This window comes from Pinus tabuliformis, chromosome X (genome assembly GCF_031772625.1).
Source record: "Pinus tabuliformis cultivar Carrire ecotype Pingquan chromosome X, CPIR1, whole genome shotgun sequence".
NCBI classification, from domain to species: domain Eukaryota; kingdom Viridiplantae; phylum Streptophyta; class Pinopsida; order Pinales; family Pinaceae; genus Pinus; species Pinus tabuliformis.
Genome location: NC_142308.1, coordinates 575771588 through 575789260, shown reverse-complemented (window position 1 = coordinate 575789260; position 17673 = coordinate 575771588). Strand labels below are relative to the sequence as shown.

Below are 17673 nucleotides of genomic sequence, written 5' to 3'. Positions count from 1 at the left end.
GATATTTGGAGGAGGAAGAAGTGGAGGTTCTAAACATGTCGGTTTCAATGGGGGAATTGGAAGAAGATCTGAAATGTTTCATCAAGGACAGGAGCCCAGGGTCAGATGGTTGGGCCATGGAATTCCACATCTTATTCTTTGACCTCATTGGGCCGAATGTTCTTTTGGCCATTGAAGAGTGTAGAACTTCTAGTAGGAAGTATGGGGTTTCAACTTAACTTTCATGACCCTCATCCCAAAAGTTGACAAGCCCCTTTCCTTTGTTGATTTTCGTCCCATCTCACTCTACAATTGTATTTACAATCTCATTTCAAAAATTATAGCCTTACGTATTAAGCCTATCCTATCTAGGATGATTTCCAAAGAGCAGTTTTCCTTCCTCCATCACTGTCAGATCCATGAAGCCATTGGAACCGCTCAAGAAGGCATACACTCAATCAAATCTCTCTCCAAAAAGGCTATTATCCTTAAGATTGACCTATCCAAAGCATATGACTGTGCGATTTGGTCCTACCTTCAACTCATTCTCACACATATTGGTTTCCCCCATCTCTTCATAAATTGGATCATGTGTTGTTTCACCTCTGCCTCCTTTAGTGTTCTCATAAATGGGGTTGCATCTGGTTTCTTCCATGCAGAGCCTGGGCTGAGACAGGGATGCCCTCTATCCCCATTTCTTTTTCTTTTGATCATGGAAGTTTTAAGTAGATTGTTAAATAATGCTCGCTCAACTGGAGCCCTAGGAGGGGTCTCGATTTCTGACAGGACTGCCCTCTCGCATTTGTTGTTTGTAGATGATGTACTTATTTTTTTAAATGGTTCATACAGTGATTCCTCTTGTTTCAGGTTCATTATATCACTGTTTTGTAAAGAGATAGGTATGGAACCAAATTATAACAAATCTAACATCATATTCAATTCATGTCTATAAAATGAGTAAAGATATGCTTCACAACATTTCTCTTTCGTCAGGCAAGAGTTGGATTTTGGACTCAAATATCTAGGATTCGGGCTAAAGCCGAATGGTTACCATATTGCAGACTGGTCGTGGCTTATAGCAAAAATTGAAAGTCGAATTAACATATGGCAGCAAAGATGGCTCTCCAGAGCTTGTAGGCTCACTCTGATAAAAACGGTGGTGGAGGCCATCCCGGTATATTGGATGTCCCTTGCCTTGATCCCAAAGGGTATTCTCAGCAGGATTCAACAGATTTTTTGTCACTTCCTTTGGTGGGGTCAAAACACGGGGCGTGCTTTTGCTTGGGTTCCCTGGGACAATATTGCAAAACCAAAAAAAGTGGGGTGGATGGGGAATAAAGGAACCCTAGGTTTTTGCTAAAGCCATGGCAGCTAAGATGAGTTGGAAAATCATCGTCTTTGGAAGGAGGTGATTTATAATAAGTACATCCACCCCTTATCTGTTATAGATTCAATCCGCAGACCCTGTCAAAATATACCGGGTCCATCGATCATTTGGAAATCCATCTCCCAATCCCTAAGCATTATCAAGGATGTATTAGCCTGGCGGATTGGGAATGGCAAGCAGGTTAGAATTGGCACAGATTCTTTGGCTAGAAGCAGGAATGCACATATTCTCCCACGAGAAATGCGTCTTTTCTTGTCGAAGGCTGGCTTCACCCAGATTGCACACATTTCGCCTGTTGGTGGCCCTGACTGGCCTAGGCTGCAATGGTTGGAATTTGGGACTTTGGGTTTAGCAGAAAGATGGCGCAAGGTCTGGCATAGGTTCGTTGGGGCCCTGGAGGAAGCCAACATCAGAATCTCAGACCTGGAGAACAATCTCATCTGCGCCAATGCACCTAAAGGAAAGTACACCCCAAAAGAAGGTTTTGTTGCCATCATGGGGGCTCGAGCATTGGGTGTGGGCTGTTGGTGGTGGCATCACTTATGGAAAATAAAAGCCCCACACAAGACTTGGCTCTTCATGTGGTGCATCCTCTCAAATAAAGTCCCTACAGAAGAAAATCTAAGCAAACGTACTTTCCAGGGTCCCTCCAGATGTTGTCTCTGTAAATCTGAAGCAGAGGATATGGAACACTTATTTCTCCACTGCTCAGTTTCTACCAAAGTTTGGTCTTTCATTACAACATCTCTAAAAATAGATAAGAAATGGTAGGGCCAAAATATAAGTGAAGCCTGGCGACATTGGTGGACGGTGACAGCCTCCCAAAAAGCCAAGAATCTACCTCTGATCGTTTGTTAGGGAATCTGGTTGAACATGAACCACCTTATTTTTCATGAGACTCTGATTCACTGATCTGTCAAAATGTAACCACATTCTTTCCATTTACAACTTGATTCCAGAGGACTATGTCTGCCACAACAACAGGGTCATCTCTCCTGAAGTTATTGACAAAAGCATCCCCTCGGCTTACTTCGATGGTTCGGCACAAGCGGAGGATTGTGGGGGGGCAGGGGTGTGGTTCTCCATGTTAATGAATCCCTTTGTTTACAAATAAAAGTGGGTCTTGGGAGGGGCACTAACAACTTTGCAGAGTTAAACAACTTAAGACACCTTCTCCTTTTTTCTCTGGAACAAAACTACCAGGATTCAGATTTTTGGGGACTCATAGCATGTCATAAATTGGATAAATGTTGTTTATCACTGTCACTTTCACACACTTAGGGATTTACTAGAGGATGTCCTCTCTATAAAATAAAAATTTTATTTTATTGTATGCTATCACATATACAGGGAAAGGAATGAAGTCATTGGTCTTCTATCCAAAGAGGCCGCGTAGCTGAACAAAGGACATTGGTTGATTCAGGAATTCAGGGATGGGGTTTTCTTCAAGTTCTTCCATCGTCCTTTCATCGATTGGGATGGAAACCTCTCGGAATGATCTTCATGATCATTCCTTTTTTTTCTTTTTGCAATTATAGTTATTATCTGGACTCATAATGGACTATATGGTTTATTATAGTTATGACAATTTTTGTAATATCAAGATGATATCTGTAAATAGTGTATCTGAACATTGTCTATTCTAACTACAAGTGAATGCATCTCATACATGTTGGAGATTCAACATGTAATTTTCTTAAATTATTTAATGAAAATTATGCTTTTATCCTGGGAAAAGAAATAATCTATGAATGAAATCATGCTACATTTTCGTGTTCTTATTGGCGTATAAAGTGGGCAAGCTCTTTCTCCATCTCTTATAATGTTTTGAGTGAATTATCACCCTTAAAAAAAACCTCAAGTTTGTTTAGGACAATAGAGTATTCTATACAAGGATGAACAACTTAAGTAACCACTCGCACAACTAGATCAAAATCATAACACAAGAATTTTTGCGTGGTTAAAACCCTTTAAGAAGGAGTTTATGCCAGGCCCCAACCCACATGGCCACTTGAGCAAATTTTATTAATACAAAAGAAAAAAAATTAAACAAGAGAGTTACTTGCACTCAATCATTCAAAATGGCCCTATTTTATCTTTAAATTGAGATCATGGAGCAATCACACATTAAAACATAGATCATAGTATCGAGGAAAATATGATTCATCTAGAATTCTATGTTTAAAATATATTTCAACCATTGGATTACAATGCAACTAATCCATACTAAAGAAACACACTTTTCCCTAAAACACATTAGACCATATTGATCTTAACTAACTCTTAAGTGTCTAAATATCCTAACATCCCCCCTTAAGAAAAACTTGGGATAGGGTTGAAATATTTACAAAGGTGGCACAATAAGAGAAGGACAAAGGCATTGGAGCCTATCCCCCTTTAATGACAACTTCCTAAATTCTTAACATATATCGAAGTTTATAAAGCTTCACTTATGTAAGAGAAAATGTCTCCAAATTAATCATTTGTAGGCCAAAAGCGTGATTTGGTAACTTCATCAAGAACAAGATTTTTGATGAAGTTCATTAGAACACTCCCTGGTATATAAGGCTCCTTAGAGGTAGTGGTTTTATGAGTATGAAAGATTCAATGGTGGTGACATTTTATTAGGAGATGAATCAATAGCCAGAATTATAGGATGAGGAAAATTTAAGTTAAAGCTCATGGGTTGAAGGATTAGAACACTCATTGGTGTTTTGTAAATCCTAGGATTAGCTAAACTTTTGCTTTTTGTAGGAAATATGAGTGATACAAGTGTAAGAATAGTTTTTGAAAAGGATACATGCAGAATGATTCAAGGAGAAATGGTATTGTTGAGGGGAGTTCTAATTGTAACTATGTATAAGTTGCTAGGAAGTATTGTTAGTGATGGGTGCAATAGTTCCATTATTCTTGATAGTGGAGTAGAAGAAGTAAATAATCATGTTGACTCTAGGGAAAAGATTATTCTATGGCATCAAATACTAGGAGATATTGGAGAGAAGGGCCTTCTAGTATTACATGGTAATGGTATGATAGAAGGTATGTCTAATTTCTCTCTGGATTTTGATATTTGTGAACATTGTTTATATGGGAAGCATAATTAGGTAATATTCTCCTTTGGTGCTAAGAGGGTGGAGGGAATACTACAGTTAGTGCACAATAATGTGTTTGGACCTATGTTAGTTCTATCATTGGGTAAATATGTGTAATATGTTTCATTTATAGATGACTTCTTGAGGAATACATGGATATATTTCCTCAAGAATAAATCTAAAGTCTTTGACAGATGTAAAGAATTTAAGGCTTTGGTGGAGAATTAGCCAAAGAAGAAAATAAATGTATCAATGATGGATAATGGTGGAGATTTCTACAGGAAGGAACTTGATGAGTTTTGTAAGAACTATGGTATAGCATGATAGAAGGCTACCCCATACACACCTCAATAGAATGAAGTTGTAGATAGGATGAACACAATTTTCATGGAAAAACAAGGATTATGCTCAATGGTGTTGGGTTAAGATAGGAATTATGGGCAAAGGTAGTGAATATTGCATGTTAATTGGTAATATATCACCCTCATCAATGTTGGATGATAAGACTCCACATGAGGTATGGTTTGGTAGGAAACTTTCCCTCACACATCTCAGGGTAGTTGGTTGTGATGCATGTGTACATGTTCCAAAATAAAACATAACTAAGTTGGATATCAAATCTGAAAGGTGTGTCTTTATTGTTTGCTTTGATTTAATTTTTTGTCAAGTTGTCTATGCCCTCCAGAGATGACTACAGGCTTAACCTTTGGCTTGATAAACTGCAACCCAATGGCATCTAAGACGTCAAAATCACTCAGGGATCGCACCTAGCCTGGGCCACACCAGCTCTTAACATGACTGGAATTTTTTCCCACAGAAATTCGAACTGGCAACCTTCGCATCATGGAGTAACATAACATTACACCCCATCACCATTTATTCTATGCCCCATGGGAAATTTGCATTTATTTTCATGTGTTGTTTTTATTTTATTTATTTTTTCAATTTATCTTTTATCTTTTATCTTTTTATTTTTAATTTTACTTTTTTTTTCTTGTTGATTTTTTATTAAATTTTGTTCATTTTTTATCTTAGCATGCAGATTTTCACAATTAGGAAACATGATGATGAATACTTTATTCATTTTATTTTTTCCATTTACATACATACATACATACATAATGTTTTTCACATACACACATATAATTTTTTGATTCCATTTATTAAAAAAAATTATAAAATTTTAGAAATGTTTTAATTTTTATTTATTTATTAAATTTTATTAGTGAGAGTCGAATTGGCTAGGTTTTAGCAGCAGTGGATATGAGATTTTCATTAAAGCCATCATGGTGGATGCCTAAGAGGGGGCTTCTCCCCCTCCTGAGGATGATGCGACAAAATTTCAAGTATCAGTGGCCTCTCTCAGGAAGAAATTAGAGTCAAAGGAAATGCAATCAAGATTGTTAAGAAGGTTGACAAGACTCCCTTTGTTTCCCTACCCACATGATTCCACCAAACATATCTGCCATTAATGGATCGAGCCCCAGTGGGAAAGTTCACAAGAATGTGTCCATCCACTAAATCGATGGAGTGGTGTATAGATAAAATATGGAAACCAATGATGAAAGGGAACATTGGTCTTTATGCATGCGATAATGGTTTTCTTGCCATTTTATTTTAGTTTAAAGAAGCTCAAGATGTGATTTTCAGGAACAACACGTATTTCTTCGACGCTATAGGAATTTATCTAAACAAGTGGTCATTGGATATAGACCCAAATGAAGACATCCCTAATGCAATTTCGGTCTAGTTAAAGCTACTAAGACTCTCGCTTTTGTGTTGGAGTGATGATTGTTTGAAGGCTACCCGAGGGTTACCAATTTTCCTATGAAAAAATCTATTTGTAAGCTGATTTAGAAGAAGGGTTGCACTCAGAAATTGATCTGATACATGGAAAATGGAGCCACTTCCAGGTTTTAGATTATGAACAATTTCCCTTTAAATGTCAGATATGTCATGACTATGGGCACCTTCCCAAGGACTGTAAGAAGGTGCAGATTGGAAAAGGGGAAGAAATAAATGCAAATCTAAAAGATCAATGGAAAAAGCAGTGGGAAGGGGGAACCAAAGGAAAGGTGACAACTAATAGAAACCCTACAATCCCAAACATAAATGAAGCCACACCTGAGAAAACCAATTTGAGATCCTTCAATTGCAAGAAGAAACCATATGAGAAGCACCACAAAACAATAAGAGAAAAGAGGCTCTCAAAGAGGAAGAAGTAAGTCCAAAAGAGGAGAAGGGGATAATTCATGAAAAATCCCCTGCAGAAGAAATGATTCCAATGGAAAAGGAGCAACCCATATCCAAGGCCCAAATCATCAATAAAAACTCTCTTGTTCTAGAAAAAATGGACAAGTCCTTAGGGAATAAGGGGTAGGAAATAAGAACCACGCTTATAATCCCAAAGGAATCAGAGACAAGCATCGAAAAAGTATTTAATAGACATGAAAGAAAAAAAAATGAATTGGGGAGACAAATAATTTCATGTCAAGTGCAACACTATAATTTGATGGTTTTGTCTATCATAGAATCAGTTGAAAGGTGTTGTAATAAGTGAATGTGGTGAAAAGTAGTAAGTGTTACTCAAGAGAGTAGTCATAGCCCCAAGTTGGAAAGGGCTCAACAATAGGAACCCAAGAGCTAATCACCTCGGGAATTTGGTCTCGATGTTTTGGTCGGTGTGTGGAGTTAGGGAGAACTTCTAAGATTCGAGATCCAATAGATTTGATTTAAGTTGTAGTCACAGTGTTGGTCACAAGGGGGCCAAACGTTGAGCACTCAAGTTGATCACAACAAATGGTTCAAGCACCAAAGTAATCCAAAATAAGTTAAAGGACTAAATCTAATGTTGATCTCCTCAACTATAAAAAGAAACATAATGCCTTTAGAGGTAGCAATCCAATGTAAATTGACAAGAAGAAGCTTTGTGGATAGGCAAAAGCATTGTTGTTCTTTATTAAATAAATTGAGATGTTGTAATTTTTTTCTTCAATGCAACTTGTGTTGTGAGGACGGTAGCTCCCAGATGAATAAAAATAGACAAAAGCATTGGACAAGTTGTTGAGACAAGTAGAGAGGTGTGTTTTCAATGAAGATCAAATCGTTGAAGGCCGCATTATGCCCACAAAGGAGAGAAAATGCAAAGGGGATATTAGGATGGGAAAGAATTGTGAGACTCTGCTACAAAGGTAAGAAAAACAAAAAAGTGTGTGGTCTCAATCCTGAGGTGTTTATGAAAGATAGAAAAATGATGAGACAGTTGTTGAAGCACTGTCTTGAAGCATCAGTGGAACTGAGGACGTGACTGGGTAAAACACACCTTTGTGTGTGTTGTGTGAGGAACAACAATTAGCTAAGAGTATCAGAAAGAAAGAGGTTGTTACAAAGTAAAGATAATAGATGATAATTAGATATTAATGTTGTGATTAGATATAACCCTAAGGAGAAGAGATGTTGAGAAAGTCTGAGTGTTGTCATCAAGTCTAACCCTAAGGAGTAGATATGTTTAGCATATATGAATGTTATGATCATATTTGGACCAGAGGTGAAGAAATATAAAATAGATCAAAGAAGACGAGTAGATCTAGGATTTGATAGTTGTGCCATTGATATTTTGATTAAAGAGTTTGTAGGTCTAATTTGGAAAATGTATGAAATAACAGACTTGAGAGCTTGACCATGTAGGTTATTCTATATTAAGAGTTTGGAGTCTCCTTCAAGTGGGTGCCTCTAAAGATCAGGGGCTTGGAGTCTCCTTCAATTTGGGGCCTATAAAGATCTGGGGTTGGTGCCTCCTATGGGTTGGTGTTTCCAAATAGTAACAATTGGTGCTTACAAAGAAAAGGGGATTAGAGCTCTTGTAGGTTGGTGCCTACAAGATCTTATGTAATTAAAATTTTGTGCTTTCTTTTACATCATAATAAAAAAGAATTTATAGTTCTCTCCCATATGGGTTTCCACGTAAATATCTTATGTCAAATGCTTTATGTGATTGGTTCATTGTTATATTGTTGAATGTGGTTGATTGAGTAAGTAGTTGTGAAAATTATAGAATATTGATTCATCCTCCCCCTCCCCCAAATTAATGTCTTCTTGGTTTCTTACACCTAAATCCGAAGAAAAAAAGGGCCCTTGTAGCTTGGGAAAAGATATGCAAACCAAAGGTGGCAGGCAGCTTTGGTTTGAGAGACCCATAGCTTCTCAGCCAAGCACTAAGAGAAAAAGTGTGGTGGTGATGGATTAAAAACAATCACATCATTGGAATTAAATATGGAGCAGCAACCCCTAATTCAGAGTCATGGTTTCTAGAAAAATTGCGAAGGAAACCTGGCTCTCTTTTGGGAAAACTATTGGCATCAATGGCCAAAACTTGAGCAAAGAGAAGGCATAAATGACATCAAGATCAACCTACAATTGCAAGGAAAAACATTAGTAAGAAATACAAGATGCTACCATCAGAACGACAATGATGGAGGCGGTGCGAAAATAGTATGTGATGGTCTAATAACATCAATGTTGCTTCAAAGCAAAGCTTGGCAAAAGAACTAGAATCCAGGAAAATCATAACAAAACAAGAATGACATACTCTGACGGGGACACAATCATAAAGGTGCATTAAATATAAAGGCGGCTTACAATATACTAGTGGGAGCAATGGAGTAGAATAAAGAAAAAAGTGGAAAGCACAATTGTGGCCCAAAAGAATGATCTCCATATGGATGTTCCTACAAAACAAAACTCTAACATGGGACAAATTGCAGAAAAGATGATTCCAAGGGATATCACGATGCTAACTATGCACTTCAAACATAGAAATAGTGGAACACCTTCTAAATGGATGTCAATTTATTTCAAAGCTATGGGATAAGCTAAAAATAGTATTCAAGCAAACTGGTAGGAACAAGAATAATATACATTCCATGATTGAAGAATCATAAAAAAATCTTGACAACTCTTTTCAGGATTCATTGCATGGGAAGTGTGGAAAGAGCACAATAGGGGAATATTCAAGGAAAAATCTAAAGAACTAAGAATCATATAGCACTCAATCATGAGGAAAGAGAAATAGTCCTAATATCATCTTCGACAACTCAGGACTAGGACTTCTCTACAAGGGAATCCAACATAATCAAAGTTCTGGCGTTGCAACAATCCACATTTACCAATTAGGTACATGTTCCATCAAACACTCCAACCCAAACAAATGGCTCCCCCATTTGAATGGATTTATGAAACTAAACTTTTATGGAGCCTCAAAAGGAAATCTAAGGATATCCATCTATGGAGGAGTCTTTGGAAATGAAAAAGGCTAGATAATTCATTTATATATAGGGGCAATAGGTAGTGACACTAACAATGCAGTGGAATAGGGATTAACAATAGCTAATTGGATAGATTTCCAAACACTCATGATAGAAGGGAACTATATAACCATTATCACAATGATTGAAAAAATCCAAAGTGGCTCCAACCCAAAAAAAGTCACTAAAAGTCGGAGACTTCTAGCCAATGTAGAAAGAATAGTAGAGAAACTAGCCAAAATCATTGCCTCCATTCCCTTCCATATTTTAAGAAACAATAATAATTTGGTGGAAAAAACATATAATACATGTCTGAATTATGATGGGGCAGCTTTGGATACCAATTGGAATTAATCCATTCTTGGGAAACTCAAGGAGGCTTTTCAAGAAATAGTAGAACATGATTACAATCCCCACGGAGGGTGCAAAGAAAATGTGCCTCACCTGAACTTGGGATGATAACCAAGGAAAATGAAAGGGAAGGCATGTTTCCCTCCACCTAGTAGTATGCATGCAAACAAGTACGTTGCATGAATAGAGGGCAGTGAGGCAATTTGAAAGAGTTTGTAGTGCAACAAATTTGGTTCATGCGAGGTTTGGGGAATGTACATTTTACTTGGTTTTTATGCTGCGGAGGAAGGTTTCCCCTCATTATGGGATGTAGTTGGAAGAGCCAAGTAAATTATGCGAAGAGGTGGCAATATGGAGATCAACTAGTGAAGAATGAATGCCTCTACATGCATTTAATCAACCAACCATGGAGAGCATAGAAAAAAATTGAAGTTTATTGCACTAGCTAAATTAAATCATGGAATTGTTGAGGCTAGAGGATTTGGTCTTTATCGTTGGAGGAATATTTTTCAGGCAACACTCTCTAGCGCTAAATCCATCTCACAAAGTCTCTAGCATTTCCACGTTTGGACTTTTGGTTATTCCAATTTAGAATTTTGTTTTAGTTTTATACTCTTTTGTCAATGGCTTAAGTTCCATCTCAGGCTTTGTAGGCTTCTAATTTTTATTTCCTTCTATGGGTTTAATTTTTATATGTGACACCAAGCCTCTCCCTCCATTCTCCTTTCTCTCTCCTTCTCTTGGCTCCCTCTATCTCTCTCAATGCTCCCCTATTTTTCCCCTCCTCTCCAAGCTCTCCCCTTCTGAATCCTCTCCTTCTTTGTTCTCCATTTTTTCCTTTCCTTGTTTTTCTTCAGCCCTCCCTTTTTGTCAAACTTTTCTCCCTCCTTCATTTGTCTCTCAATTTTCTCCATTTTCTCTTCCTGATATTAGTCTTCCATTCCTCTCTGTCTAATCAAGAGTTTTTCCTTTTCTGCCCCTCCCCCCAATCCCCTCCCCTTCATTATGATTATATGTGGATCAACTAAACTACGCCGCAATGGTAAGCGAGGACACCTCTAACTTTGCCCTCCTTTTTATCTCAATCCACCCTCCACTCATGGAACTCTAGCTCAAGTAGTTGCCAAGACTCATCTTTGATGTGGAGGAACAAGTCAGGGAATCTTATAGGTTCATTCTTGATAGGCATGTAGAGTAGGAGATAAGAGACTAGATACCAAATATTAGGAATTCTTCCAAGGCCATAACAACATCCTGCATTCAAATTGTCATCTTTTGTTGTCATTAAAAACTTTAATGGGAAGATTTCTCGGCGACAAGGTAGACACATAGTGAGATTTAATCATATGCATCGCAGAGCTACTCAAGAATGTGGACAAATTCAATAGAGGTGTCACGCTTCTAGCCAAGCTCCTGAAAAACATGGATGTTATCTTTGTCCGATTCTAATAGAAAACCACAACCATCAGGCCTTGAGGACACCCTACAAAATGAAGATCGGCAAAGAAATTATGTGCAACAACATTTCAATTTCATGGTTCTTAAGTTTAGTTGTAGTTCTCTATGCTATATTTTTTTTCAAATTTTTTGTTATCAAACTCTCAAGTAGAGAATGGTATAAATAATCAAAAACATTTTTTCTTATACTATTGCTATGGCTTCCCAAGTCACAAACTAGTAGCGACAAATATTGATGTATATGGATGATTTTGAAAGTAATAAAAACACCCTAAACTTACAAAAAAAATCCATACTCCAATGCAAACTCAATGTACTCTTCAACAATGAACATTAATTACAATACACTTTCTATGTATTCTTAAATGGTTATAATACACTATCAACAATATGCTCTTAATAGGAGTACTATATGGAGTACTTTGCAACGTGATACTTCTTGCTTGGCCTTATACCAAATCATGACTAAACTATGAAATCAACACTACACTTAACACCCAAGCCTATACAAATTAGTAGGCAAACCCCTGAGACCTATGCCATGAGGCATCCAAAGCCATTAGATAGATTTCCTCTTATGATAGACCATGAGCAAATATCATGGGATGACCAATAACACGAGACCATAAATTATGAATAGTTAACCAAACATGGATACAATATCAAAGTTATCTTAACTACTTTATAAGACCTAATCAAAATTACCCTAATAAAAAAGAGCTCACTAGATTCAAGTGAAGAACCCTAGAAGCTTTGCAAATGTTAAAGCACAACAAACTATAAAATGACCTTACACTAACTAAACTAAAGCTTGGGTTCATTTGGATGAGGTATATCAAAGAACTCCAAGTATCTGTGGGGAAAGGGGATATATATATATATATATATATATATGATTTTATTTTGAAAAAGACTTATATTTGTATGAAATATGAAATGCACAAGAAACAAAAAATGGAGCCTTCCTCCATGGGAGAAGGTTACGCAACAATAGGAGGTGGTATCTAATCTCATGTATGAGGCCAAGGCTAAATGTCGTCACCTTTTTGGTCTTAAAGCATGACCTAATTATTTCTTAATCACGTCGACTTCCTCTTGCAAGAGCTAAATCCTAACCATTTAGCTACCCATCATCTGCCTCCCTTAGACACCACCAGATCATCGATCATGCAGATTTTCTTGAATAAATAGAAATAAGTAATAACAAATTATTATTTTTCTATATTTCTATTAACAATTAAGTTATGATGAGTTTAAATATATATTAAAAATAAAACAAACTATTAGACTTTATAATTACTTATAAAATATTATGAGAAGTTAAAAAGTTAGAATGTCTAACCAATTCCTCATGTATGAGGCCAAGGCTAAATGTCGTCACCTTTTTGGTCTTAAAGCATGACCTAATTATTTCTTAATCACCTCGACTTCCTCTTGCAAGAGCTAAATCCTAACCATTTAGCTACCCATCATCTGCCTCCCTTAGACACCACCAGATCATCGATCATGCAGATTTTCTTGAATAAATAGAAATAAGTAATAACAAATGATTATTTTTCTATATTTCTATTAACAATTGAGTTATGATGAGTTTAAATATATATTAAAAATAAAACAAACTATTAGACTTTGTAATTACTTATAAAATATTATGAGAAGTTAAAAAGTTAGAATGTCTAACCAATTCCAAAATACTTATAAAATTAGGCAAATAGTAAGTACATCATTAAAAAAATGTACTTAATTCGAATTATGAAAAAGGTTTATCAAATTATGGAAAAGTTTTTTTAAATGGAAATTTATGGAAAAGCCTTGAACAATTTTCAAAACTCCGATGAAATAAACTCTTTTTAAAAAAAGATTCGAGAATACGTATGAAGACAAATGGAAAGTGTGACATTAAAAATTTGGCGCTTAATCCAAATTATACATACCTTATTTGAAGCATAGATATTCAAGGAAAAACCTTAAACATTTTTAAGAATTCAAATGAAGTAAACTCTTTCTGGAATGAGATCTTTATATTGATTTAGATTTCGAAAAAAAATCTGATATTAGAACAAGGAAAACGTTATGGGATGTGTATATTTATGTCGTTCGTGTTTTTTAGTTCTCAATGTGTATTAGTTTGTATTATTGGATTGAATGTTAGATGATTGAAGTTTTTTATGTTGTTGGTTTAATACTTAATAGTTAAGACAAAAAAAATAGTTAAGGTGATAGGGGAGAAGACTGAGGAAAGGATGTGAATCGACTAACTAACTCACTAACCCCTATGAATCTCTCTTCCACCTCGCTATGAAATATGGCCCTCTCATGTGTCTCTTTCTCTTGGAATGAAAACTATAGTGGTCATCTCCTCTCCTACCATGGTGAAGGAAGTTATGCAGACCCACGACCATGCCCTTGTAGGTTGAACTATCTGACAATCAGCTAAGTACAGCATCAGGGCCTCCCTTCCGCCTTCTTCCTAGCGCACCGATGGTACATGTTTACACTCCCAAGTTGTCGCTAAAAAATGTTGAAAATATAGGGTTTGGGCTTATCCCTATGGAGAAGATTTGGATGTTGACAAGGAAGGAAGATCATGTTGCACCGGGTGCAATGATGAATGGATCAAGTGTGTTTGGGTTGACCAGTATGGAACTAAATGGGTGGAGATGTTGGAAGAAGTAACTATGTTCGATCTTCAATAATGTACTTGAGTCGTCATGTAATGTACTTGTCAAAACAATAAAGAAAAGATTTTTTTATTATTATTGTTGTGACTTATTAAAGCATGGGTTTCATGATTGGGTCACCATGTTTTAAGTCAAAGTCCCCATTGAGGACTTCTAGGATTTATTCTGAGTCTATAGAATTATTGTACATTTAAAGAGACCCTTCCTGGGTTTTTGAATCGTGTAAATCAGTTTAGTATTGAGTCAAATATGAATTATGGAACCCCCACACCATGTCGGCCTAAGAGAAGATCAAGTCAGCCTAAGGACCCATTCTAACCCACAAGAAGCCTATAAAAGGAAGGACTACGAATTCATTTGGAGCATCACTTCTCATTCTCTCTCTTCTGGGCAGAAGTGCGAAAATTTGTTTTTTAGGCAAAAGTGTGAAGTAGGAAGCTGGGAAAGTCTGTTGTTGAGAAGCCGAAGTGAATGCGAGTTTGGGGGAGTCTAAGGAGTCAAGGAAAATCAAAATTTTGGTGGTGGTCTCTCTCTGTTTCGTGCTCTGGATTGGGAGAATGAAGTCTCCCAAGTTGGACTACTGTTGGAAGCCGTAAGCTGCATAGTCGAAGTTGCTGGAAAGAGATCAATCTTCTGGATATTGACTTGGTGTGGAGGAAAGGTCAGGTCAAGGTCTAGGGTGAAGAGTGTCAAAGAATACTATTGAAAGGAAGAATTACTTTGACTGGGTCTTCCCCTTGAGGGGGGTTTTGCCTTGGCATGTGCCTACATCTTGTGTTCATTATTTTATGTGTTGTTTCTTTATGTAATTGCTTGATGAACTAAAGAAAGAAGATATAAAGAAACGTAATAACAAGTAACATCACAAGTAATTGTCAAGATCGAGAAATATTTACTACATTTCTGATTTTCCAACATGGTATCGGAGCTTTGGTGAAGAAAGAATAAAAAAGGCAGATCCATACATAGGCACTATCTCAAGGAAGGAATCTATCATATTCAAGGAAGATGTCTAAATCTATCAAGGGTGAGAACAAGCTTGAAGGAGCATCTAACTTCATACCTTGGAAGAAGAGGATTGTTTGCATTATGACTCAGATTTGGCGCTATGACACAGGTGTTGTCCTTGATGGAAACTCACTCAGATGAAAGATCTCAGTTCAGGCCCACAGAATGAAGAAAGAGAGGTATACACAGGTGCCCATTAACCAAGCCAAATGTACACGCGGGTACACAGACCAAAAGACGCGTATGGCGTACACACGCACTTTCACGATAGGAAATGTGCGTACATGATGAAAACTCGGTTTTGGTTCGTGGTATTTGGTCCATGGTATTATGAACCATGGTATTGGTCCAAGGTATCTTGTCTGACGTGTTGACCCCAGGTATTTGGTCCAAGGTATTGGTTCTAAGTGGTTTTGGACCATGGTATTGAGTAAGGCCTAAGACTATAAAAGGAGGAGAAGATCATTAGTTTAAGGCACTCATGAATTGAATATCTAATGAAGAGCAAGATCTAGAATACGGGTGATTGGGTTATGGTGCACAGCTGGATCTGAATCAAGGATGAACCTAAGCGCGTGATGAAGGATAAGTTCTATTGATGGGTCAAGATCTTAAGGCTTGTAGAGAAGTATCTTTGTGTGGTTTTGATCTTTTAACTGAATAATTAGCGCATGTCGTAATCTGTAAATATGATGATCTGGGTATAAATGATGTCTCAATAATTGTAAAGGTTAAAATCATCATTTACAGATCTATACGCAGGTTCATTATAGCAAAGGCACGTATACACGTTGGTTCAGCATTTCAAAAGTGCGTATACGCAGGTCTGCCTTGATACAAGTGCGTATGCACACAGGTTCATCACATTCAAGTAGCATACACCTCATAAAAATATGCTTTAGCTACTGAATGTTGTTACAGTGTTCTGGGTTCTGGTTACTGTTACTGTGTCAGAGAAGCGATTGTTTGATTCAGCTTTGGTTGGTGCAAAGGAGGTTGGTTGATGCAGACATATTTGATGTTTGATTGATGTTATTGATGGATCCAGTTTGAAAATTTATGAAAAGTGGTCACTGGAAGAAAAGAGAAGGTTGTAGCCTTCTGTAGGTCAGCACCTACGTACTAGTACATCTGCTAGTACAAGAGCTAGAGGGTTGTAGCTCCCTTCTAAGAAAAGCTGGAGAACAAGAGAAGATTGTAGCCCTCTGCATGTAGAAGCCTGCGTACTGGTATAAGACTACACCAGAACAAAATATTGTAAAAGAAAGTTTCTTATTAAAAGAAAGATAGAGACAATTGTAGCAGGTGGTTTTCACCCACATTGGGTTTCCACCTTATATCTTGTGTTCATGTGTGTGACTGTCTGTTTTGTTTTTACTGCTCCTGGCTACTGTTTATATGGTTTTGATGCACAAATTAAAGATCAACATATGAAGAATTAACTAAATTACAAGTTTACAGGGTATACGCTAGTTTTCTTATATGCAGTTGCGTATACACGCAAGTTTCATTAACTGAAGTAGCGTATATGAATCAGAATATGGAAATGAAATATTATTGACTTGCTAATACTGATTCACCCCCCTCTCAATATTATTTCCAACAATTGGTATCAGAGCAAGTCCTTCAAAAGAAGCTTGATCATTTGAAGGAAGATCTATCATCATGAATAACTACGAAAGAGAGGCATCCATTAGACCACCGATCTTTGAAAGGAGAAACTTCGTTTATTGGAAGGTAAGAACCACAGCCTATCTTCAATCTCTTGGAACAGATGTTTGGGAAATCGTGGAAGGAGGATATACATCCATCAACAATACCTACATATACAGCAGGTAAGAAGCAGTATGAAACCAATGCCAAGGTTGTCAATACATTATTGGGGAGTCTGTCACAATCAGAATTTGTCAAGGTTATGCAGCTCAAAACTGCCAAAGAAATATGGGACAAGATCATTCTAAGCTATGAAGGAGATGATCAGGTAAAACGTGAAAAACTACAATCTCTCAGAATTCAATATGAAACTCTCAAAATGCACAATGATGAAAGTATAGCTAATTACTTCCTACAGATTGTTAATCACACGAAAAACTTGGGTGAAAAGATAAAAGAAGTTACTTTAGTTGAAAAGGTTTTAAGATCCTTGTCTACTAAGTTTGAATCAAAAGTTTCTGCTATAGAAGAAAAGCAGGACCTTCAGAGTCTTACTATGACACGGCTGCACGGAATCTTAACTGCTTTCAAAATGAGAAAAGGAGGCCCATCAGATATGAGAGAAGCCACATTCAAAGCTTCAAGAAGAGAAGAAATCAATGAATCGGGACATATTTCAGAAGGAGAGGAAGAAGCAAACTTTGTCAAGAACCTTCAATGGGGTTCTGGAAGATTTAGAGGTAAACTACATTTCAAATGTT

The 17673-nt window shown here is 36.9% G+C and overlaps 1 pseudogene; it reads left to right on the top strand.

The window, feature by feature from the left end:
* The first annotated feature begins 1606 nt into the window (after nucleotides 1–1606).
* The window catches only part of LOC149141318 (pyruvate decarboxylase 2-like), a 36135-nt pseudogene continuing 20068 nt past the window's right edge, over nucleotides 1607–17673 (top strand).